Source organism: Oryzias latipes, chromosome 13 (genome assembly GCF_002234675.1).
Source record: "Oryzias latipes chromosome 13, ASM223467v1".
In the NCBI taxonomy this organism is placed as follows: domain Eukaryota; kingdom Metazoa; phylum Chordata; class Actinopteri; order Beloniformes; family Adrianichthyidae; genus Oryzias; species Oryzias latipes.
In genome coordinates, this window is record NC_019871.2 from 2,786,752 (window position 1) to 2,812,211 (window position 25,460).

Consider the following 25,460-nt stretch of genomic DNA (forward strand, 5'->3'; position numbering starts at 1 on the left):
AATCAACTCATTTCTCAAATATGTCCTCATTTTCTTTAACTGTTTCTTTGAACCAGTCCGTGCACTCCACGGCTCACACATGCACACAAACACACACAGAGAAAGCAGCAAACATGGGCCAGCTGGTGGCACAGTTCCTGGAATCAAACCAGCGACAGAATGTGGGCGGGCAGGTTGGGTGTCGGAATGTGCGAGTGTGTGTGTTTGGTGTTTTCTGTGAGCGTGACACCTGACTCAGCAGGTGATGTGTCTCCCTCATGTCAGAACCGAGCAAAGCAATCTGTTAATAACTGTGTGTTTGTGCGCATGTGTGTGCGTGGTTTCCTACAGCTATCAGTGACAGGAAATGACCCTTTAACGTCTCGCTCACTGATCACATGCAGGTTTAACGTAAGAAAGAAAATGACAAACCCAACAGTTTGATTAAAAAGGCAAAAGGATCATCACTTGAACTCTTTACTCCTAAAACTGAGTCCAGAAGAACTGAGTGAAATTTCAGGAATGGCAAAATCCATTTTCAGCTTTACATTGTTTGAATTACAGCCTGGATGTAAACCCTGTGAGGGGATGCTGGTTGGAAAACCCTCAGGAACAGTTTAATCTAGAATGTTGACAGAAATTCAGGGTCACACAACGCCAGGGTGTAAATATTGTGGGTAAAATAAAGATGTTTTTTTATAAATGTAATCATTTCAAGTTACTTTTTTTTTTCCTGGGCTCTACCCATGGATTCGGTTTGTAAGCAGATTTATGGTTCAATTCCAGTTAAGGTTTAGGGGGCTTAAAAACTTTAAAAACATTTTATTAAATTAAATAAAATTAAAAAAGCAGCCATGCATGTTTTCTGTTGTCCGGGTCCATGGAGGGTCGTAGAGAAGAGAAGCCGCATCTGAAAGACCGACTACAATGAAAACTGTGTTTTTGGTGGTTTTAACATATTCTACAAGCACTTTTCTCATAATAATGGACCTATATGAAATAATTTAAGATTTTTCTATATTCAATTCATGACTGGGAGCAGATAAAAACTCGATGTTTGGAAAAGCTCATATTTGGGACACAGCTACTGAATTGGGCGGGCCAAACAGATGCAGAGGTAAAGGAGTGGAGGCGGCCTGTGGGCGGATGGTGTAGCGGACGGAACGAATCAAGCACCAAGAAAAAGGAGGAGGAGTGACGACTGACGTAAATGTAGAACCGCTGCAGGAGGAAGATGAGGGAAAAGATCAGATCAGAGCATCTCTCCAAATGTTTGGTGTTTGTATCCAAACTGGAAGTCTGTTGGGGACATTTCCTGTTTCAATATCAACAGGCACTGAAAAAACACGTTTCCCATCACTGGGCTTGGAACTTTTTATATTAATAATTGATTTTCCTATTCAAACAGTGTTAAGCAGAGGAAGCTTAAGCCATGTTTTTCAGTTTTAAAGGCATGACTGCAGTGGACTGGCTTCACTCAGACCGCCTCATTGATCCGACTGCTCAGTTTCAAAGATGGCACACGTCCCAAGGTCTCCTTTAAACAAACCATCTGCTGGAGCAGATTCATTCCAGGCTCTCTGACACAAAAACGGATTTACTGTTTCTGGTTTTTCCATTTGCTGTTCACAGACTTTTCACAGTACGATCTCCTGCTTCCTCTTCCTTCCTCTTCGTCTCTAGATCTTCTTCAAACACGGCCCTCTACGGTTTTGGCTTCGCTTTACCGGCACATATTTGAGACCCGCCTGTAAATGCAGGCTCATTGTTTACTAATGCGAGTGAAACAACAAAGTCAGAAAAAAACAACTGCAGATTACAGCCAAACCATTTCTATCTGAAGGCACACAGCCACTACGTACATTTTACGCATTTTCCACATATGACATTTCGGTATTTCGTGATACACGTGATCTACGTAATTCATACGTGTTTCTTGCGTTCGTTGGTGTGCACAGATGTCCGTCGAGGGTTTCGGTTGAGAATTATGCAGTTTACGCATATTTGTAAACACAATTATTACATAAATCTTAAACAAATGTGCGTGATTTTTGCAAGACGCATACACAAATTTGTGTCTTTCCACAACCGTTCCACACATGTCTAAAAGTCTTTTCCCGTATGAACCACCGATGTATAACTTTTATATCGTGTATGCGGGGCACTTATCACGTTCAATTGTTGTAATTGACGCACAAATCACTAGTGAATTGCACGGAAACAGCGCAGTAATCACACAATGTTCATGTTCTACGGTGATTTACGTGTTCTTTGCGTGGTTTATTCATACTTCTGTGGTTTTAACGTGGTTCATTCATGATACACCTGTGAAAATTTCACGTAAAGACGACAACTTCTCTCACTTTTTCCATGTTTGTTCACGCATGACCAATTTTCATCCGTGCAATATGTGCAAATTGTACGTAGCGACAGTGTGACATGGCCTTAGAGGTGGCTGCAGACTACAGAAAAGTTAAACAAGTTTACTGGAGCTTCATGTTTAATTTCCAGGCACCTTAAGTTCCTGAGGATTGAGGAATTGAACCACCGCCAGAGAAGATAAGAATGAGCAGACAGGAAGTCATGGTCACCTTTCATCTCTGCTGCAGGAGAACTGAAAGTTCCCAAAGCAGACGTTCTCAAACCCACAGATCACTCAGTACTCGATCCAACAAAACCCCCCCAGGGTCCCCCACCGCCCTGATCACAGCTGCAGGTGAGGGGCGTGAGAACAGAACCAGGGAAACACTTGCTTCTCCAGGAGCCAGAACACAGCACTATGCTGAGGATCCGGAGGTTTTCAGGAAGATCTTGGAAGTGGATCGAGAACGTGAGCAGCACACCGACTGGAGGAGGAGGGGAGCTAAAGGTTCCGAACCGGTCTGGTTATGGAACGCCGCAGCACAAATTCTCAGTGAGATGCCTGACACACAAAAACCCAGGACTTCCCGAGGAGAGCCTCTCAACCTCACCTGAAAACATCCGGCACAGTAAATGTGAAGTTTGGGCTCTCAGGAGACGGTCGCCACGGAAACACGCCGCATGACGACAGGTCGCTGGTTTCATGAATGAAGCAGAAATCATCAGTGCGCTCTCATCTGTCTGCTGAAGTTCCTGAGATGTTCACCGTACTTCATTCTGTCTGTTAGACTGCTCCACACTCACACTCCACCATGTTTAGTGTCTTATGTTCAATGTTAATCCATTCATTAAATATATGAAACAAATGTCAGCACACTGGTTGGCTGATTTTATGGTCTTGCTCGGTTTCTTTTCACCAGCGTTTTAAGCTCCTCGGCTCTGGCTGGTTTAGTTAACATGTGAATTGGTAATGTGGTTAGAGCAGCAGCTGGTTTATGCCTGCATGACGGGCGCGGCAGCAGTTTACTGCATAATGCATTAAACTCACTGCTTTTCTCCATACATCAAACTGATGCAGAGAGACTCAAAAACGGCTCTTCCTTCACCGATACCATTGCACTGAATAGAAATAGTTCTACTGACTTCAAAAAATGACTTCATTACATATTCCTAAACCCCCGCAGTTTAATTCTTAGGTCTGAAAAAAATACTGGGACTTCATGAAAGCCAATTTCTCCAGTAATAAGAGAAACTTCAGATATTTTTCAAAACAGTCACACTGATCCTCTCTAATTTCCTCCCGTTTTAGGCGATGTTGCAGCCCTCCTAATGCTAGGTCTTTTCTGATTGGCTATCGTCTCAGAATGCACCATTTTTATGTTGTGTTTGGCTCAATTGGTACAGTGTACAGAAACACAAACAGCTGGAGGGAGATGTGTAAACCTTCAGACTTTAAGGGTTTATTCAGGCCAGAAAGGTCCGTTGGTCTGAACAGAGTCCATTTATTTTGGTCCGGATTGAGTTCTGAACCTTGCGTTTGGTCTGTATTCAGAATGCCTTTCAGCCAGATATTTATGTTTCAAACTAAGGCTTATAAACTAAACCACGCGACTAAAGATTTCTTCAGTGATTGGCCAGGAATCACAAGGGTGGAGCAAAGCAATGAGGGGCAGAAATGACGGAAGTCCTGTGTTTTGCAGTCCTTGTCAGGATAGTTTATGGATTCAAACTTTACATTTCACGGACCAATTTTAAAATGCTTGTATCAACGGCAGGTTCAGCACTTTTTATGGCCACTTTGGAACGGTGGCGGCGTGCTGCAGGGCGGTTCCTGAGAAAACAACGGCTAAGACGGTACGCTAATAAGTAGGTGCCAGTATCGGTATTGGCCGATGTTCGCATATTTTGAGTTTTTCGGTATCGGTTTTCATTTTTGAAACGTACATTTGTTTCTTATATATTGGGTAGGTTATGTTTCCAGTCATAGTCAGTAATCGACTGTTTTCAGGTAAATGTTTTTTTTGATTGGGATACATGTTGTTCAAACAGATCCGTGGCAACAGGGAGCTCATGGCTTACAGTTATGTCCAATGTTCAATAAATGTCGGAATGCTTTCAGATATATTTATATGAAAGTTTTAAAGTGATACATATGAGATCCTTTGCTGCATGTTAAAAACGTGGTTGTCCAATAAATGAAAAGTTGTGCAATTCTACTAAAGGAACAAAAAGGAAATCTAAGCTTTGTGTTACTGTAGACACTTAAATATTGGCTATCGGCCACAGTTACAGGGGAAATATTGGTTATCATTGTCGGCTGGAAAAAATTATATGCCCCAATCCCTTCTGATAATTGTTTAACAGTGTGTATCACATTAAACGTTGTTCTAATGAGCCTGCGTTCATCCGACCACATTTCAATGAGCTGCTGTCTCTCATTGTCATGGCTTCCTTGCTAATTCACTTTTGTCTGCGGCTCATCCGTTGCTACATTCCTGCATAATTCTTACACCACGTGACGACCAGCTACGGTGGCAGTATTGGTCCAGTTTCACCTCTCTGAGCATGGAGCCCATTCATGCCGAGGAATCTCAGAGCCAACCAGAGCTCAGTGTGATTGGAAACAAGCCAAGACCACCTTGTAAGATGGGTCAGAGAGCGGTTCCTGGTCCTGGACCAGGGTCCTCCTGGGTGCATTCAGACTGAACATTTGTTCTGGATCACTGGGGGAAACAGACTGTAGTTCACTTTAGGAACCCCAAATGTGTCCACTCTGAATACACCCCAAGCAGGGGTACAGGGGTAACTCCAATCGGTGCTGCAGGGTTTTGGGGTTGTTTGGGTCCGTGGAGGGTTGTAAAGAAGAGCAGCTGGATCTTGGCGCAAAGGAGCCTTGCAGTTAATAAACATGACAAATCGATACGACGCGCCTGCGCCTCACCGCTTCCCCCATAGGTGTTGTAGAAGTGTTGTCTATGACCTGTTGCCCACAGCATGCCCATACAGAAAAAAAGGTGCATCAGCATTTTCAATTTCAGTTTCTATGCCTATGGAAACATTGTAGAAATCGAAAATAAAGTTACTTTGACTTCTCTCTACGGATCTACCGAGCGGTCAAAGACCTTCATTTTTTGTTTGGGTCACCGCCGTTCCCACTTCAGGTTTGATGTTTTTTTTGCCCACAGACAGTCCAGCTGTTGTGACCAAGATTTTACCTTCACTTTGTTTAAAACTTCACACCAAAGAGACTCTAGTAGAATATTTAATGAAAACAGTCGGTCCAATTAGTTTAGTGCCCAGTTGCGTACATTAATGGAAGAACAGAGTAAAATAAAATAGAACAAACAGAGTCAAATTAAAGGAACATGTAAAAATGTCAAATATATACAAACATTTACACAATCATTCTGTAGATCACTGAGGACAGTTTCTTACTGAAATATGTTTGGTTACAGAGTTGTTCCTGTGGTTCCAACTGTAGTTCCTTGCAGATTCCTATGGGTTTTGTTGTTTTTTTGGTTCCTCGTGTCCCTCAGATTGCTCTTCTCACACAGGGCCTCTCCACAGTACTGCAGCATTTTCCCTTTTGCTCTTCCTTCCACGATCTTATCAAACATCTGAGCTGCAGCTCATTTCATCCATCAGTCAACGAGGCTTTACAGAAAACGCACAACAAAACTAAAAAAACATTCCATGTGCAAAACATTTAGGTCACAGGGAAGGAGCGGTCGGGATCCACTGCAGCATCAACAGACGCACCAACTGAAAACAGCCCACCTCCCCGTCTGATCGTGATGCTGCAGCCCCCCCCCTCACACACATCTGCAATCGGACAGCAAATCGACCAGATCATTTGTGTAATTAAAAACTGAGGAAAAGGCTTGGGGGGGGGGGGTACAGCCCTGAATGTGTCCCCCGAGAGGAATCAGACGTGGTGAGGGATGCGCACGAACAGCAGGAAGGAGGTGATGATGAGGTGAAGGAACCACAGGGAGAAAACAAACCGTTAAAGAACCGCTCTGATGAAAATGGCGTTTGTATTGTTTTTAATGTGTTCTCGTGTCATTTTTCCCACATATATGAAGAAAATTAAGCACCTCTGAGAATTTCTGCACTCAAATTGCTGTGAATCAGGAGCAGATGAAAAAATGCAGTTTGAAAAAAGCTTGTGGGTGTGATGCAGATGCTACAGTCAGCGCGCCACAAGCCCCCTGCTCTGCTCCATTCTGATGCATCCACTTGCAGACAAATAGATCCACGCACGTCTTTGTTTTTCTCGTCTCGATCAAAACCGTGTGGCTGGATAGCTCGCATGTTGCTCGCCATTTTTGTTGCACCGCTAACGGTTGAAGGCTGTGAGGGGCTGTAAACTAGCAAGAGAGCATGTAAACAGGTGGATGATGGGAAATGTGGACAGGCTTACTCCATCCCACCAGTCCACAACTCAAAAGGTGAATTTCTGATGAACTCTGCAGAAAGTATGTCCTAGAAGGTTTTTTTTATTTTGGCTAAAAAGGCAGATTTATGATTAAAAAAAGGAAGGGAACACTAAAAAAAGGGAACTCTAAAAAAAAAAGTATTTATTCTGTGCCCTGATTAATAATAATAGTTGGTACTTTATTAATCCCACAATGGGGAAATTCTTCTCTGCAGTGGTGAGCTGCAGCCTAAAGGCCTGTTCACACCGGGACGAATTTCGCCGGCGATTTTCGCCGACGTTTAACGCCTCGTGACTAAACAAAGGGCACCAACGAGAGTGTGCACACCGACGCGAAAAAACGCCAGGCGTTAAAGCGTCAAAAAAAAAAAAACGCCTTGGGTTCGTTTTTTTTTTTCGACGCGTCGCGTCGAAATCTACTCGACCAATGAGAATGGCGCTTTTGCACACGTGTCTGGAGCTTCTGAAGTTAAAGTAAAACACAACTTGGGGGCGCTCAAACACAAAACTGCCTTGCTGAGCACACATACCAGCGAAGAAGCTAGACGCCAAGTAGCGTCTACACACAGCCGCGAAGAAATAATGACGGACATTCTAAAATATCCCCGAACCAAGCACCAGTTGGAGCTACTGGTGCTTGAAATATTCATGTTTTCTTTGTTTGATTCTGACAAGCGTGTAAATACTTGCTCTCTTCTTCTGAGCGAAAAGCGACTTTAAGAAGCGTAAAGTTGCGCAGCGCCACCTTGTGTACAGGAGTATTTCTGTTTACATTAAGCGCCATCTAATGTCAGGGAATGAAATTGCATGTTCACTCCACTCATCGTCAGCGAAAATCGCCTGGGTGTGAACACAAAAAACGTGGCGAATAACGCCTGGCGAATAAGGCCTGGCGAACATTCGTCCCGGTGTGTACGGGCCTTTACCGTGTGTTAAGGGTCTTGCCTGAGGACCCTCACTGGGTGATGTTAATTGCTTGCCATTGATATGGTAATTGACCCAGTACCATGGTTTATCCCCCTCTGGGAATTGAGCCCTGGATTCCTGCATGGTAGCCTCTCACCTTACCAACCGAGCTACCCAGCCGCCATTAATTGGCTAATGAGGAATGTGAGTCAGTCTCCTCCATACTGTGTCTCCCAGAGATCATAAAGATCTGATCGATCCCAGTCAGATCTTTATGATCTCTATGCAGGTTTGAGCTTTGAGAGTTTAAACAAGACAGAAAAGTGTGAAAATGTTCATGTCTGTCTGAGAAAAGTGGAGAAAGTGTGCAGAGAGGAGCTCTACAGCCTTAAAAATATCAAGAATCTCACTTTGTGGACTTTACCTATCGCCCGTTGCATTATTTTTAGATTACTGTGGAGCAAACTAGTGGTGACTTGGTAAACTGACACAAGGAAATTCTGCTTTCAAACAAGCTTCAAACAGGAAGTGCAAGCTTCAAGCATCAATTTTGTATTATGTCAGGGTTCATTTTAAATATGTTTATGTTGTGATTTTTGTTTCTCTGCAGATTTGTCGTATCCTCTCCTGGATATGGAGATGATCTCTGCTGCCTGCAATCCTCTCATTGATGTTCAGTACTTACGGCTTTGTCTGCCCTGTTCTCCTCATGGGAGTGTCTTCTGTCCTTCCCGTTAGGTTCTGGTTTTGTTTATTAAATCCCATAATTCTGCTGGATTTGTGGGAGTTCTTCCTGCCGCCAGGTCTCCGCCTACCGGCCACGGTCCCAGTGTAGATTTAATCTGATTGTTTTTGTCTTCGTGGAACAAAATTGACGTCTAATGGACTGCATCCGTTCGGATGAGATGTGTGGTTTGGATAACTTCACGCTTAGAAATAAAAAGTTTAACCAAACAACATCCGTGACGTAACAGGCATCGGAGCCGAAGGGTAACAGCTGAGCAGCGCTTAGTGGTTTGTTCATCCACATGAAACATGAAAGCACGGCGCTTTTCCTGAGCTTTTCCCCAGGTGAGATCGGTAAATGTGTGAGAATGAAAGAGCGCCCCCCTCCCCCCAGGGGGGTTATTGAAGGTTAAAAGAAGCTGAAAGCAGGGGGGGGGCACATACTGTATGTGACCGCTGATAAGAGAGACGCTGCTGAGAAACAAGATGCAGCTCAGTGAGAGCAACGAGATGGGAGGAGATGCCGGGGGAGCTGAGAGAAAGAAGGGAGGAGGCGAGAGTGAAAAACAGAAAGAGCTGGGAGATAATGGAAGAAGGAGAAGAGAGGGGGGGTGATGAATTATCCATCAGACATCGTATAAAGTAAAGCAGCAATTATCAGATGCTGAAAAAAAATACACTGATGGGAAGACGAATGAAAGTAAATATCACGTGGAGGGTTAATGTCCATCAGGACATCCCAGGGACGTTCCTGATCATGCAGCATCCCTGCTCCTCCATCACTACTGTTACCACAGGGGGGAGGAGGGGGGGCTGCTGCAGTGAAAAACAAGGGAAGCCCCTGAAAATCTGCAGAAGCAGAGGAAGGAAAAGCCCAGGGAAGCCCCGCTGCAGCGTCTGAGGAGGATCCCCGCCTGCATGCCGCAGCCATGTTATTAAATCTGCTCAGCAGCTCCACCCTGAAGGTCTGCAGCTTCACCCTGAAGGTCTGCAGCTCCACCCTGAAGGTCTGCAGCTTCACCCTGAAGATCTGCAGCTTCACCCTGAAGATCTGCAGCTCCACCCTGAAGGTCTGCAGCTACACCCTGAAGATCTGCAGCTCCACCCTGAAGGTCTGCAGCTTCACCCTGAAGGTCTGCAGCTTCACCCTGAAGGTCTGCAGCTCCACCCTGAAGGTCTGCAGCTTCACCCTGAAGATCTGCAGCTTCACCCTGAAGATCTGCAGCTTCACCCTGAAGGTCTGCAGCTACACCCTGAAGATCTGCAGCTACACCCTGAAGATCTGCAGCTTCACCTTGAAGATCTGCAGCTTCACCCTGAAGGTCTGCAGCTTCACCCTGAAGGTCTGCTCAGCAGCTCCACCCTGAAGGTCTGCAGCTTCACCCTGAAGGTCTGCTCAGCAGCTACACCCTGAAGATCTGCAGCTTCACCCTGAAGGTCTGCAGCTTCACCCTGAAGGTCTGCTCAGCAGCTACACCCTGAAGATCTGCAGCTTCACCCTGAAGGTCTGCTCAGCAGCTCCACCCTGAAGGTCTGCAGCTTCACCCTGAAGGTCTGCTCAGCAGCTCCACCCTGAAGGTCTGCAGCTTCACCCTGAAGGTCTGCTCAGCAGCTACACCCTGAAGATCTGCAGCTACACCCTGAAGATCTGCAGCTTCACCCTGAAGGTCTGCTCAGCAGCTCCACCCTGAAGGTCTGCAGCTTCACCCTGAAGGTCTGCAGCTTCACCCTGAAGATCTGCAGCTTCACCCTGAAGATCTGCAGCTTCACCCTGAAAATCTGCTCAGCAGCTTCACCCTGAAGGTCTGCAGCTTCACCCTGAAGATCTGCAGCTTCACCCTGAAGGTCTGCTCAGCAGCTACACCCTGAAGATCTGCAGCTACACCCTGAAGATCTGCAGCTTCACCTTGAAGATCTGCAGCTTCACCCTGAAGATCTTCTCAGCAGCTTCACCCTGAAGATCTGCAGCTTCACCTTGAAGATCTGCAGCTTCACCCTGAAGATCTTCTCAGCAGCTTCACCCTGAAGATCAGCAGCTTCACCCTGAAGGTCTGCAGCTTCACCCTGAAGATCTTCTCAGCAGCTTCACCCTGAAGATCAGCAGATCCACCCTGAAGGTCTGCAGCTTCACCCTGAAGATCTGTTCAGCAGCTCCACCCTATAGATCTGTAGCTACACCCTGAAGGTCTGCAGTGGGGAGCCGGCAAACTCAGAAACAAGTCTGTCCAGCCGCTTTGACTGATTGTAGCGCAGCATCACTAAGGAGAATGTGTCAGAGGAGACAGACTGAGCGCAGTGGAGCATGAGAGGAAGGAGGCGGGGGCTGGTGGAGGAGAAAGCACAGCTTCACAGAGACCAAGGAGGACAGAGGAGATAAAACAACAAAAGCAGTAAACATCACTAAATCTAGACATGAGATCAGAAAAAACATCCAAATATCAGGTGAACAAACAAAAAGCAGCAGCAGCTTTATTTTGAAATCAGCTTCAGGAGTGTTTTTCAAGCTCTGCAGTCCTCCTCCTCCTCCTCCTCCTCCTCCTCAGAAACTCCCGGGAAACCGCTGCGTCTCCTCTGAAATGCTGCCCGGCCCTGACGGAACCAGAATCACAACAAAAGTGGGCTTTCACGCCGGAAGATCCACGACCCAGCTGCCTCCAGACTTTGAGTCTTCATGATGGATCTGAACTCGCAGCAGTTGGAGGAAAGCCGCGCGGAGCCGCTCTCCTCAGGCTCCTCAGCATTTCACTCACGCGCTCCAAACTTCCTCAGATTACAGCGCACGCGGAGCCGGATTACGCTAGAGATGCTGCGCGTCAAACCACACAACACAAATCTATTCCATCCCCACCAGGAGCCTTCCAGACACATCCACGCCGGCAAGTGCGCACGTGAGGGCGCGCTCGTGTCGGATCGGAACAGCAGAAGTGACGGAAACGCATCTTACCGTGCGCTCGTGCCGCCTGAAGATCTCAGCAGAGCATCCGCTGCCGGAACGGAACAGACCTGGTCTTCCCTGCACGCGCTAGACCCCTTCCCGCGGTCTTTTACGCACAGAGGAGCGCGCGCGGGCGGGGTGCCGAGCTGTCTTCGGGGGCGCGGATGGATGTCGACAAATGATGCACGCCTGAGGAGGAGAGAGGAGGAGCGAGGAGGAGCACGAGGGAGGAAGGAGGAGAGAAAGAGTGAAGAAGCAGGGATGGAGATGAAAGAGGAGAGGATGGATGAAGAAAGAGAAGAAAAAGAAAACCGATGAACATGAATGACATATTTACATAAAACAAAGAAAATAATGACCTTCAAAAATAAAAAATGCTTTTTATTTGAATGTCAGACAGTAAACAATCACAGGGAGTCCATTTTTTTCAGATTTATTTCTTTAACTCCGAAAAAAGTGAATTATGTAATATTTGTCTTTGTTTAAAAAAAAAGAAAAACTAACTAATCTGCCAGCAAAAACGTGTTTTTAAATTCTCCCCTTTGTATAAAAATACAATTGAAGTTGAATAATAATAAATACATCTGTAAACGAGACACATTCAGGTGTAAAAATGATTTGGTTTAAGACCCTCAAATAAATATTTGTATTTTATTCTAATATCATTTTATAATAAATATTTGCTCTTCCATGTCTCCGTGTGGAGATGGTTTCAGCTTTAAACCATCTCAGCTGTTCGTTTGGGGTCATCATCCATCCATTATGATCAGTCGGACCATCATTTTCATTCCTTCTGCTCTCGCTGCCTTTTATTTGTTTCCCATTTTATCTACGTTTGTTTTTTTTAAGTTTGACTATTCATAAAATCATACATATTTGTCTTTATGTTTACGGTCTCAGCCTGAGATCAGATCACTTGACGACTCCACCTTTCAGACCTTCTGCTGATCAAGCAGCAAGAAACAACATTAATCAGGAGGATGAAGACATGAAATTCCCCATAGTGTCCTGCAGATCCGCTGCTCCTCTTCCTCCTCTCCAGACCTTTGACCTCATCTGTCCCTCCTGGATCTGTTATGGATTCCCGCTGACCGCTTTCCCTTTTCTGTCAGTCGCTGACATCTTTACAGCTTTCCTCTTTAGTCTGTCATGACTGATGGTTTGTGGAGGATAAACAGGACAGAAAATAAACTTTAATTTAAAAGGATATAGAAGATAAATATGAAAATGACTAAATGTCAGGAGAAACTAAAGTGTCGATGCAGAAGAATCTGACAGAAATACCAATAAACTATGACATGAGTTGTTGCAGTAAAGAGAAGAGGTGACGTGTTTTGGAATTTAAAGTTAAAAAAACAGATCCTCTTCTCCAAGAAATAATCAGTTTAGTTCAAACAATAACAAATTTTTATTAAAATAAAATAAAAAGAGTCAGACTCAAACTGAAATAAGTGTCTCAGGGGTCTAAATCTAAAAAATGTAATGTAAAACTTTTTTATAAAAGAAACTGATAAATCCTACTTTTGGTCCAAAATGCGACAAATAGCAAAAGCATGAAAGTAAATCTGCTTTTTTTGATCAAACAAGACCAAAACCGTTCATTTACCTGCTTAATTACATCACAAACACCTTGAAAGTATTTTATTCTATTAAGTAGATCTTACAATGTGAAATTAAGTACTTTGAGTTTAAGTTTAGGCAAATTTGTTAAAAAGCTACATTTTTGTGTCAGAGACACAGGATTTTTTTTGGGGGGGGGGGGGGGGGATCTAAGCCCTTTTTCTTTTCATGTTTTCCAAATATCTCCTGGAATTTGGCATGTTGACAGTTTCCTTATGTTTGTCCTGACGTCAGTTGGGGTTTTTGTTGGTTTTGCCTTAAAACTGGAGTTTAGGTTTGCAAGTGAGACAAAAACCAAACCTGAAGCTTTCCCCAAAAAATGCTCTAAGAGGCGGAAAAAAACAGCTTCCAGAAGATAGGCTGTCATCCCAATTTAAGTCACACAGAGATTCATTTACATTTGGTTATTTAACAGTTTCTTTTCCAGAAAAAACAAAACAAAACTGAGTCCCGTTGACAAATTCAATGTTAAAATGTGAGAAAAAAGCCTCAAACGTATCAAGAAATAGACGTTTGTTGTCTTCCGGTTTATAGGAAGCTACAGACAAAGTCATCCTTCAGCATTTTGAACAGTGTTTCCTTATCAGTTTGCAGTTCACCTTTCACCGTCTCACTATTCCACTGATATTTCCAGTGCAGTTATTTATTTTTTTTTTGCTGTATTCCACAAAGGTTTGAACTTTGAGAGTTGAAACACGAGAGAAAAGTGCGAAAATGTTCTGGTCTGTCTGAGAAAAGTGGCGAAAGTGTGTAGTGAGGAGTTTTACAGCCTTAAAACATCTATTCTGCAGATTTCACCTGCTGTGAGTTATTTTTATGACTGTCACAATAAACAAGGGAACACTGGAATAGATAATGATAATAACTCTCCCCTCTGATCAGACAGGAGAGAAAACTTTTTATGACTCTGCACTTCTTTATTTGGACCATTCTCCCTTGGAGAGAAAGAAGCCACCTAGTGGTAACTTGGCGCCACTTTCCCATTTTAGATCAGCTTCAAACAGGAAGTTTTCCCAGTTGCTTCTCTTGAGGAGAGAAACTTTGGCAACAAGAAGTCATTAGTTATTTAATCCTTGGATGAGCTGAGGTCTGAACGCGATTTAACAAAACGCTCTCTGGACGAACCTGAAGAAAACTTCTGCATCTCTCAGTAACAACCAGGAGGAAGAAGCACTAAAGGAGGAAGACGAGCGGCTTTTCCAAACTACCCTTAGATGAAGAAGGAGACCCCAGGCTGTGGCATAAATCACAGCGCTCTGAGGTCACTGACCTGCGCCTGCTGGGGAAAATAAGTCATGTGTTGCTTGAAAAGCCCTCGACTGCACACATAGAGTGCATAAAACGCACACAAACACACAGCGGTACACACATGCACGCCAGAGGGAATAGGATTACACAAACAATTAGAGTGCTGCACATAAACGATGGCCGATGACTGAGAAGCACTTAAATAAATGAGTCGACTTTTCAATAAAGGACACGTTTTTTTTCTTCTATAAATTCAGGAAAAGTAAACATGTAAACAGAAAGAAGATTCACAGGAAAAGTGGAGACCACTCGGACTTTTGTGGGTTTAATCCGTTTGTGTGTCTGTGCTTTTCTGATGGTTCCAATCATCGGACGTTGTGTTGTTCTTTTATGGTTTTGTGTTTGTAATGAGCCACATTGACGAGTTTAGTGCGTTTAGCTGCCATCTCCTGTCTGAGGAATCTATAAATACACGTTTATTGGTGTCTGTCTAACAGGAACACACAGACTTTACACTTGGCTGCAGAAATTCATCAAACTACAGCGAACTTTGAAGACAAATGATGCAAAACTCGAGGGAAAATAATCCTACGGACGAGCGGGCTCTGGCAAATTTCATTTCATTCTGTTGCCGTTTTTTTTTAATTACACGTCACAACATCAGACGGTGAAAAACGAGCTCGCTTCGAGCTGCACCGACACCACAAACGTCTGCCAACCTCAACGCAAAAAACAGGATTCAAAACCTCAACTGAAAAAGAAACAGCAGAGAGGAAAACTCCCCCCCCCCCCCCCCCTGTGACTGCCCCACATCCTCCGCCCATCCTTAAATCCTTAAATCGCGCCAAGGCAAAATGGCTGCCATCACGGGGTGTTGGGGGGGCAGAGTAACCATCATCACCACCCGGCTGTCCATCAGACGAGGACACAAACAGACCGAGGACTTCCATTCCTCTTTATCAGAAAATCCCCGTTAGCTCCAGACGTAGGGCAGGTCAGCCATCTTTTCAGCGGAGTGCCTCCACCTGCTCCGCCGTCTTTCTGATGGAACTGCCACCCTGCAGACTTTAAAGCCATTTTTGCCAAAAAAAAAAACGAGTGAGTCATTTCTAGAGCCAAGATGGTACCGGGGAACATTTGTCCTCCTGCAGCCTTCTCTTAAAAGTTTGTTTTTGCTTTTATTTCCTAAAAGAATGCTGTAACATTACTTGATGATCCAAACCAAAAGAACTCGTGGTGACATCAGTGTTAAACATCAGAAATAGATTCTGTGGTGGAAAAATCCAAATATTTTAATTTTTTAAGGGAAAAAAAGTGTGTCTGGGTTCTTTTGGGTTAAGAGAAGGTTAAAGAAATTGATCTGTGAGGAAATTCCATCGTCACAATTCCAGAGATCCAGCATTAAGGTGGAAAGGAAGGAAAAATATGCAAAAAAAATTCAAGGTGAACATAAAATAAAGTAACATTACACAATTTTTTAAAATCTCTACATACACTATACAAACAGAAATGTGTGTTATTAACATTAAAAGAAATATTAAATGCATTTCTGACTGATTTTTGGCAATAAAAGCATTTAAAACATAACATGTCCCAATTCAAAATCCTGTGGTACACCAACTATACAAGTTTGATATTGGTGTATTTTTGTTTGTCTTTTTTTTTTTTTTACATCATTTTTGCTTTTATTGCTTGAAATAAACCAGTTTCAGTAAATCCCAGCTGTTTCAGACAAACCATAACCAGAAGAGTGAGTCTGTTTCTGTGAGCGGTTCTGTTACGAGAAGATGAGACTTTACCTAAGGAGTGGACCAGAGGTGTGGCGGACGGTTAGAGCCGGCAGAACAAACGGATCTGTGTCGGATCCGGGGTTAAGGAGAAACTTAAAGGTTTGATAAATCAATTAAAACCTGGCAGAAACAACCAAAACCAGACCAAACAGGAGACCAGCTGAGTCCAAACTGAGAAGTAAAACCCTGAGGGTCGTCAGCTGAAATGCAGACAGCTGTGGAGGATCATCAGTGACTGTGACAGGAGAACCACACAGAACACAACAGGACCAGAAAAACCACAATCCTCGCACAAATTTACTTCTGTTCCTTTTTCTCCTCCTTCTCACAGCGGTGCATCGGCAAAAACAATCCCTGATAATCCACTTCCAATGTGTTTTTTTTTTTATTTGTAACGTTTTGTTTTTGTTTTTAATTTGTAAGATCATTTCTTTATATTTGCAGCTAGGGATGGAAATAGAAGCCCCATGAAGCTTCCCTTGTGGTTCATGTAATTGTGCTGGAAAAATGAACCAACCATTCAGGGCTTTGAAACACAGAACAGCGACATCTGGTGGCGGACTGGACGTATATCATCTGCTTTAACTAAGCTCCTTGCAACACTTCAATAGACCTTTTTCACACTTCCGCATTTTTTGACCGGAAATACGTCAATGACGTGTAAAACAACTTCCTGTTAGCGTAGCAGCAGATATGAAGAATGGCAGAGTCGAAGAGTTGCAGTCTCTGTTGCGTTCCAGGCTGTTCGTCTTCCTACCAAAAACAGCCTTACCTTTCATTTCATTATTTTCCTGTGGATCCAAACCTGAAACCCAAATGGATATAGGCGATGCGAAGAGATGAAGGGCATAGTTTTAATGTAAACACAGGTAGCACCCTCTGCTGCCGGCACTTACTAACTTCGCTCCGGATGGGGTGCGGCTGCGTCGTTCGTCGCCTGAAGAGTGGTGTCGTCCGGAGTATTTTCCCTTGGAAAAACTTTACTGCTCCTTTGAGAAGGGAGTCAGTATATGACAGAACCTCAGACGTCAGTCTATGCAGCTAAGCTGTGAAGATACTAGCATACGGTGGCTAAGCTAAGGCAGTAAAGATGGATCAGGACTACGTGACACAGGTAAGGTTGTTCATAATGTGTTTGGTTAACGTTAGTCAACTATGTGTACCGTTATTGGATAAATGCATTTCTACCTGAAAAAATTAATATTTATAATAAAAGATGTTCATGCTCTCACCTATTTTAATTACATGTATTTAATCACTTTTGAGCATTTTGTCATTTTGTAATTTCCTTAACAAAAATAAATTAAATGTATTTGTAATTAAATACTTCACATACTTTTCAAAACATGATTACTGTGTTGTGTTGAAAGGTAGCATAAATATATTAAGACTGATTTTTAATTTCTTTATCTTCACATGTGCTCTGGATGAGGCTTTGGATTACATCCATGACTTAGAAGCCAAGTTCCTTTGCTGGACCCAGGAGACGATGTCATGGCGGACAAAAGTTCCTCGTTCAAGACCTCCTAACTGACATTGGATCTAAGATCATCATTCCACCTTTTAAGCTTTCAGCTCAATTCAGCAAGGAGGAAAATGAACAAATCCAAGCCATCACCCGCCTCAGAATTATGGTGGAAAGAGTGATCGGTAGGATAAAGTCCTTCCACATCAGGAACTCTCTGTGCCGCTCACACTGATGGGCGGTGTGAATCAGATCTGGCTTAACCGCCGTGTTTTGGCAAATTATCAAGGACTTTTTTGTTTTGAAGAGTGAATTAATGTTTGGTATGTAAATAATGTATAATGTTCAAATAGTATGGAAAAATTTAGTGTTTCCACATATTCTTAAAATCTAATTAAATATAAATGTTATATTCGTAATATTTTTCTGTTGAAATGTGACTGACTACACAAAAAATTAGATGAACAAATAAAACAATTTTGGTCAAAATTGTGCCTCATTTAATTTTTTGGTATGCAAATAACATCAAACATTTACAATAAAAAATAACATTACAGATCAACAGTAAGACAGAAGGCTGAACTGATTGTTAAAGACAAGATAAGTGTAATTTAAGGTATGCATTCATGCATTTGCCACAATATATATCCAAGTTCTCTTTCATTCCATCTCAGAAACCCATCCAACACAGCCATGAGAGGTTGGGGCTGCACCTGGCATAATCTGCTTCCAGATGCCATCAGATATGGATCTGGCTGTGGTCCTACACAAGAGAAACACAACACACAAAAGTTAGACATAAACTGTCAACCAGGACAAAACTGAAGTTTTAATCATCGGTTCTGAAGACAAGAGAGAGATGATTTTACCACATCTTCATAATTTTAAACCTTCTCCATGTGTGAGAAACCTGGGCGTACTTTTTGACTCTGAGCTAAATTTTATCCCACACATTAAAAATGTCGTTAAGACAGGATTTTATCATCTCAAAAACATTGCCAGAGTCCGCCCGTTCCTCTCTCTTGCCAGCACAGAAGTGCTAATGCATGCTTTTATTTTCAGTCGTTTAGATTATTGTAATGCCCTGCTCTCTGGTTTACCCAAAAAGTCTCTTTCAAACTTACAACTTCTACAGAACTCAGCCGCACGAGTTCTGACGAGGACCAGAGGGCGGGAACACATTACACCGGTTTTAAAATCGCTGCATTGGCTCCCTGTGCGTTTCAGGATTGATTTTAAAGTTCTTTTAATGGTTTATAAATGTTTTTATGGTCTTGGGCCTTCTTATTTAAATGATATTCTTTTAAAATATGAGCCCTCGCGGACCCTGAGGTCCTCCGGTGCTGGCCTCTTAGTTGTTCCCAAGGTGAGGACCAAAACTTATGGTGAGGCTTCGTTCTGCCATTATGGTCCTGGCCTGTGGAACGGCCTTCCGGAGAGACTCAGGGCCGCAGAGACAGTAGAGGTTTGTAAGAAGAGGCTCAAGACTCACCTTTTTAATTTAGCTTTTAGTTGATTTTAACTGCTAATTTATTCTATTAGTTTTAATATATGCTATTTTATGTATTTATTTTAATTTTATGCATCTTATTCTCAATTTTATGTATTTTTTTTTCTTCTTTTTTATGTTTTTAATTTTAGCATCTTATGATTTTAGCCCCAGTGTTTCTTGAGGGGATCTTTTCCTCCAGGGATTGCCGGCTTGGTCAGCGGTTGTTGCTGCAGTTGTTGCCCTTGCTGGGGCGGCTGGGGTCTAATTTTACAGCTTTTGGGTGTGAGGGGGACCCCGGTGTTGTCCCGGTCTGGGTGGGCGCTGTGGCGATGTTCCGGTGGCCGGGCTGGCTCCTGGTATGAAAGGATTTCCAGATACTGTTTCCTCACAGCAGAGCCAAGCCATGCTTGTTTGTTTGTTTATTTATTTATTTATTTATTCGTTTACAGTTACATAGTCATATTTCATTGTACGTGGGAGCCATGGGTCATGTGCTTTAATGGAGGGGAGTGGGAAGGGTGAAGGGTGGGTTGGGGTTTTTATTGTAATGTTGTGTGTTTACTGTTTTTAGTGTTAAAGCGCTTCGAGCTGCAATAAAGTGCATGAGAAGCGCTATTTTATAAATAAAGTTTGATTTGATTTGATTTGATAAGTGCATAACTACATTTAAATTTAATTCATTATATCTGCTGTAACCATAATTTGGTTAGTCATAAGATTAGAAAAAAAACAAACTTAACTTGCTCACAAAGCAACAAAAAGTTAATCACCTGTATATGCCTTGTACAGTGTGGACCTCTGACCGTCCCTGCCAACTGTTTTGGGCTTTTGCACCACCAGCTCACTAACCGGTTCAGGATGGATTCCCTTATAAGTAAAAGGCAGAAAGCAATTACAGTCTGTAGTCACTACTGGGGGTGTTTTTATAATAATTTACAGTTGTTATGGATACACATCGGTTCTTAAATCCTAATGACAATTTGATCACAAACCCACCTGTGCTCTTGATCTGTGCCATCTTTGCAAGCCACTCGTGCAGGCCAGGGGGGTGGAGCAGCCTGCAGACCCAGCTGTGAATAATGTGCGGTCTGGAACAGGATGGCAGCTATGTGATTGCAAAATCCTTTACCAGCCGCACAACTGCAGGAGAAAGCTTTCAGGTTGGCACTTTCTGCATCCAGTGATATCTAGACACAATAAATTAAATAGGTTAAAATTAGGACATACTTATGTTGCTACATCAATGTTCAGAATGACATGAAACTATAACTGTCAGTAGGGTGACTAGATTTGAGTTAGTAAAAAAGAGGAGTGAAGTGAGTTTGTGAGATATTTCATCGAGAGTAATTGGTGTTCAGAGCTGCATACATGAAGCAAATATAATTACATTTCATCTATGTTCAATGTTATTTTATTATATAAGTATCAAAAGAGAGGACATGTCCAGGAAAAGAGGACTTCTGCTCACCATACTTTCAGAAAAATAATACTAGTAAGTGAAGAAAGTGCCGCAACCGCAGCAAGAAGAATGAAGACGCATTTGGGCAACTTAACATTTCTTATTTACAGCTTCACCAAATTTTTGGGTGTTATGTTAATCTCATGCCTTTTCACTTAAACATACACACAACATATTCACTGCGATGTGTTATGCCTTATATTACAAATTAATAACACCAGGATTTACAGTTGACGTAAACACACAGAGTTACCGTGATGCGGCTATGGCTAAGCTAGCTGAAGCTTACCTTGGTAATTCTGGATAAACTCTTCGTGGACGAATTTATATCCCTTGTCCAATTTGTTTCCTTTAGTGGACGAATGCATCTTCACACTTTTCATCACATCGGTGCTGGTGAACTTCGGAACACAACTCAGACTCTTCGAAAACACTCTAGGCTCTGCCATTCCTCCGCAAGCGAAGCACAAACCGGAACTAGGTTTACACGTTGATGACGTACTTCCGGTTTTTGCGAAAAAGGTCTATATGGAAATAATGAAAAAACGTAAAACAAAACAATGTTGTTAACGATGATAATAAAACAACGTAAAAAACCCAGAGTGTATATTTGTATAAACCCCTTTTTGTTACTTTATTATTTTTTATTTATTTGTTACATTTAGTGTGTGTGGGGAGGGAGAGGGGAAGAATGTGAGGGGGGGGGGGGAGTGGAAAAGAATAAAAGGAAGAGAGATGGAGAAAGGGGCGGATACAAGCACTAATTTGAATACGTTATTATTTTAAGCTGTAACAATTAAACCAGATCTGCTGGAAAGACAAATATTACATCAAAGGTGAAAGTCTGACACCAAGATGAGCGGAAGACATCTGTCCATCAATACACTGTGGGTTAGGAGGGGGGATGAAGCAGATAGGGAGCGGTGTGGCAGTGTGCACGTGGGGGTGGAGCTACATGCATGCTGCCGACGTGAACCGTGTGTTCATAAGGGGAACCAGATCCCCTCAGCCCGACCACCCAGTCCAGGAGAGGGGTGGGGAGACCCCCAGGCCAGGAGCACCCCCAGCGATGGCACCCATGCAGCCCGAGCGTGGGGGGGGGGGGGGGGGGCACCCACCCACCCAGCCAGGCGCAGAGGAGGCCCCCCTACAGGGGCCCCTCCAGCACCGGGAGGCATAGGCGAACCCGGTGTCTGGGCCCCCAGGCCACAGGACAGGCGTGCTTGGTCGTACCAGGCGCCACCCATGGGGGCCACCGGGCGCCGGACACCAAGACAAGGGCCAAGGACAAAGCCAGGGCCCCGAGGACCCATGAGCCCCCCCACCACCCAGCCAGCGCCCCGTCTCCGCGAGCCAGCCCCAGCATCCGACCCAAGCAACCCAGAGATCGCCGTGCAACCACAGCCCCCCCCCCCCCCCCCCCCCCTACTCTACCCTCTACAACCCTCCTCACCCGCCATATTATCCAGACCCTCCTCCCGTTCCCCCCCTAATGCCGTCCCCACTCTGAGATATGGAGGGAGAGCCCCAGAGGATCCCTGTGACCCAGCCCCCAGGTCCGTCCCACCCATGCACTCTCGCACACACACTCACAGTCTTCTGCTTGCCCCCCACCCCCCGTCATCACGCAGTAACCCCTTCGGCCGATCGACCACCAAGTGCCGCCCGACCACCACCACAGCCGACAGGAAACCCACAAGCCTGGCTGCCCTGAGAGGTCCAGACGGGTGAAGACCGGCCGCCCCTCCCCGACCCCACCAATGTATGGGGGTGTGGGTGAACTGTGTGTGTGCTGCAGGTAGAACAGGAGGTCTGTGTGGGTCTAAAGTGGAAGTTAAAATTAGGGAGGGGGGCGCAGTGAAAGATGAGCACGGATGTTTCACCGTACCCCCCTCCACCAGAACATCCCCACAAGGCCCTAAATGTATCAGGGTGTCTAACATGCGAGTAAAAGTGGGATGGAGGGCGGGCGCCGACGCAACCCCAGAGAAGGATGCCCCCAGTGAGCCCCCCCAGCATGACCCACCTATCCAGTTCCCGGAGCCCTGTGGGCCTGTGTGCAATATTTGTTTGGGTGGGAGCGGGGAAGAGCAGGCGGATGGGCACAACCGGGGTAAGAAGGCTCCCCCCGAGCGACCGGCCCCCCAGCCGGCCACGGTAGGCGCCCCCCCTCCCAGGGGGGCCAGGCAGTCAGGAGGTGGCAAGCCAGCTGCAGAGACAGTCGAGAGGAAGGGGCCCGGTGCCAACCCCGAGGTCCAGCCCCACCATTCATGCCCTGACTTCCCTAAGGGACTAGCACACCGCCCCCCCTCCTAAAAAGTAAATAAATGGAGAGCCAAAAAAAATAATAATAATAATAAAATAAAAAAATAATAAATTATTTTAAAAAATAATAATACTAATATTTTCTTTTTAAATTAAATAATAATAACAATAATCTAATAAATATCTCCACTACTCTAATGGCTTCTTGCCGTTGAATATTGGTAGAAGTATTTTGTCTTATTGTCTTATTAGGAGAAACCGAGTTGAAATGATCCTGAGCCACAGTACGTTTTTTTTTGTGTGTGTTTGGTTTGTTTGTGGAAAATTTAGTTTTTTATTGTTTATATTGGTTCTATTCGTTGCCAGCAGGAATCCACACTGGCTGGATGCTAACACACACAACAGCCCAGCTGACACACTTCAAGGGACACAAACGCACAACAAAAGGTGTCAGCTCGACTGAAATGTCAGCGCGCACTATCTCACCGCAGCAGCAGGTCCCAACACACGAAAACACAAACCCCAAAATAGCAAACGCAACGAGAAGAGCCGGTGATTTGCAGACACAAAAGCACCGACGCACAAACAGACAGAGGAGCAGGTGTTTGAGGCGGGAGCCGCATCACGTCAGTCAGAGAAGAAGCAGAAAGAAGAGCCAGAACGAGTCTGTTCACCACAGACGAACCGGAGAAAAGAAATCATTTCATCAGTTTAGTCCAGACTCTGAGGTCTGTCCCTGACGAGAGGCCCAGACGGTTCCAGACGGTTCCAGACGGGTCCAGATGGTGGCACCAACATGTCCGAGACGTACTTTGGTGCTAAAGAAAGAGTTGAACACAAGCAGAGATGTTTTAAACAGGAAGCCATGAAAAGACCCGAGGACGGACTGAAGTCCTGGTTTCAGTCCAGCAGCAGCGTTCTGGACGAAGGTCGTGTTCCACAGCCGCTACATACAGCTTGCACATGTAAAACACGAGGAAAAAGGGAGAAAAGTTGTGGTCTTTCCGTTACATTTTCCAGATGTTTCATGAATGAAGCACGTTAAAACCACAGAAGTTAGAATAAACCACGCAAAGAACTTGTAAGTCTAGTAGAACATGAACCGTGTGTGATTATTGCGCTGTTTACATGCAGTTCATTAGTGATTTGTGCATCAGTTACATAATTTGAACGAGCTATAACTGTTATGATCGGGCGAAAGTTCAGAGTGACCCAAATGCTGAAACTCGGAAGGAGACTCAGACAACGAGGTAAGTTTGGGAGATTTAATGGAGAGGTAAGTGAGAGATGATTCTTTCCAGGCGGAGGCGCGGCTACTGGCTGGAGGTTTCTTGCAGCGGACTTCCAAGGGTGAATACACGGGAGACCAGAGGACAGCGACCAGGTGAGTATCCGGAGAGATTTTCCCTGAGGCTGAGCCAGAAGCACAATGTAGTGATGGGACGAGCGACACTGGTGCATCAGCACAGTGCCGAGAGCTCAAGAGTGAAACCTCGTATCGGTGCGTGTATTGCTTTAAGAAAGAATCACGTGACCGATACAGGAACTGTATCGTTTGGATGTGCCGCGCCAAAGTGTGTTTATAAGGAAACAAACTGTATCAACATGTCGTGGGTTTGTCGAATGGAGTTCTGCTTGATCATAGATCTTCCTAGGAAGTTTCCTCCGGTGTGGAATAATTTTGATCTCGTGACGCCAAACAAGGTAAATCTTTTTCTCCTTTATATACTATTTTTTACGGTGGCGCATTGCACTCACTTTATCAGTTTATCAAGTGAATGACCTGTGATACATATGAAAGTCAGTTAAAAAGCCTTACAGTTGCTTTATTCATGTTATCATGTAATTATGAGATCCTGATCTCATAATCATGAGATAGGGTGTCTATTTTTTTAATGCAATGTTCTTGTAAGAGGTTTGAATTGCTTTCAGATAAATCAACTTTTTATGTTATTGCAGGTGAAGTGTCGGCTCTGCTCCACAGAGCTATCTTACATCAATAACAGCACTTCATCAATGCTGAGGCATTATAGAGCTCGGCATGGCAATGAAGAATTTGCAGATACTCGTGAGAGTACCCCAGGTATGTTGAAATTCTCTCTAAAAATTGTGCTAAACATGCATGCAAACAGACAGGCTCCAGGCCTGTATCGAACCTCCAACCCTCTTGCTGTGATGCAACAGTGCTAACCACTACACCACCATGTCGTCTTATGTCTATTTGATATTGTTTGTAAAATTACAGTCCTTTTATTAAGCTTTTGACAAAATAGTTCCTTTTGGGCTGCAGTTCCTAACAAGCAAGCAGTGGATGAGGCAGTGGTCAATATGATCATCAAAGACTGTCAGCCACTCAGCTTTGTTGAAAATGAGGGATTCAGGGAGCTCCTGTATCACCTGTTTATTATCATGTGATAATAAAGTAATGATTAACTATTTTTTTAGGGCACATTCTCTGGAAAACATTAGATCTGGAGGTTGCAGAGACCCAGAAGACGAGGAACGCAACAGTTGACTCAATTATTGAAGTCCAACGCTACCTGGCAGAAACAAACACACCCAGAAACCAAGATCCTTTGCAATATTGGAAATTGAACCAGGAAATATACCCACATCTTCATCAACTTGCACTTAAAACTCTCTGCTCACCATCATCGTCTGTTCCATGCAAAAGAGTATTTTCCAAGGCTGGGGAGCTGGTGTGTAAGAGGAGAAATCGCCTTGGAGCAAAGAGACTCCAAAAACTTTTGTTCCTCAATAAAAATTCATGAACTAA

General features: G+C 44.1%; 1 protein-coding gene and 1 long non-coding RNA gene across 2 annotated transcripts in view; one reads left to right on the top strand and one right to left on the bottom strand.

Annotated features, from left to right (window-relative positions):
• Positions 1-16,161, bottom strand: part of LOC101158622 (sodium/calcium exchanger 2) — a 138,787-nt gene extending 122,626 nt beyond the window's left edge. Inside the window, exons 1-2 of the mRNA XM_020708015.2 lie at positions 16,013-16,161; positions 11,355-11,534 (exon numbers count right to left, since the gene is read on the bottom strand). The gene's annotated coding sequence lies outside the window, so the exon portion shown is untranslated. The remainder of the gene's footprint in view (positions 1-11,354; positions 11,535-16,012) is intronic.
• An 8,508-nt stretch (positions 16,162-24,669) lies between these two features.
• LOC110016178 lies at positions 24,670-25,460 on the top strand. Its single transcript, XR_002874485.1, has 2 exons — positions 24,670-24,767; positions 24,975-25,460. It is a non-coding gene; the product is annotated as an uncharacterized LOC110016178 (long non-coding RNA).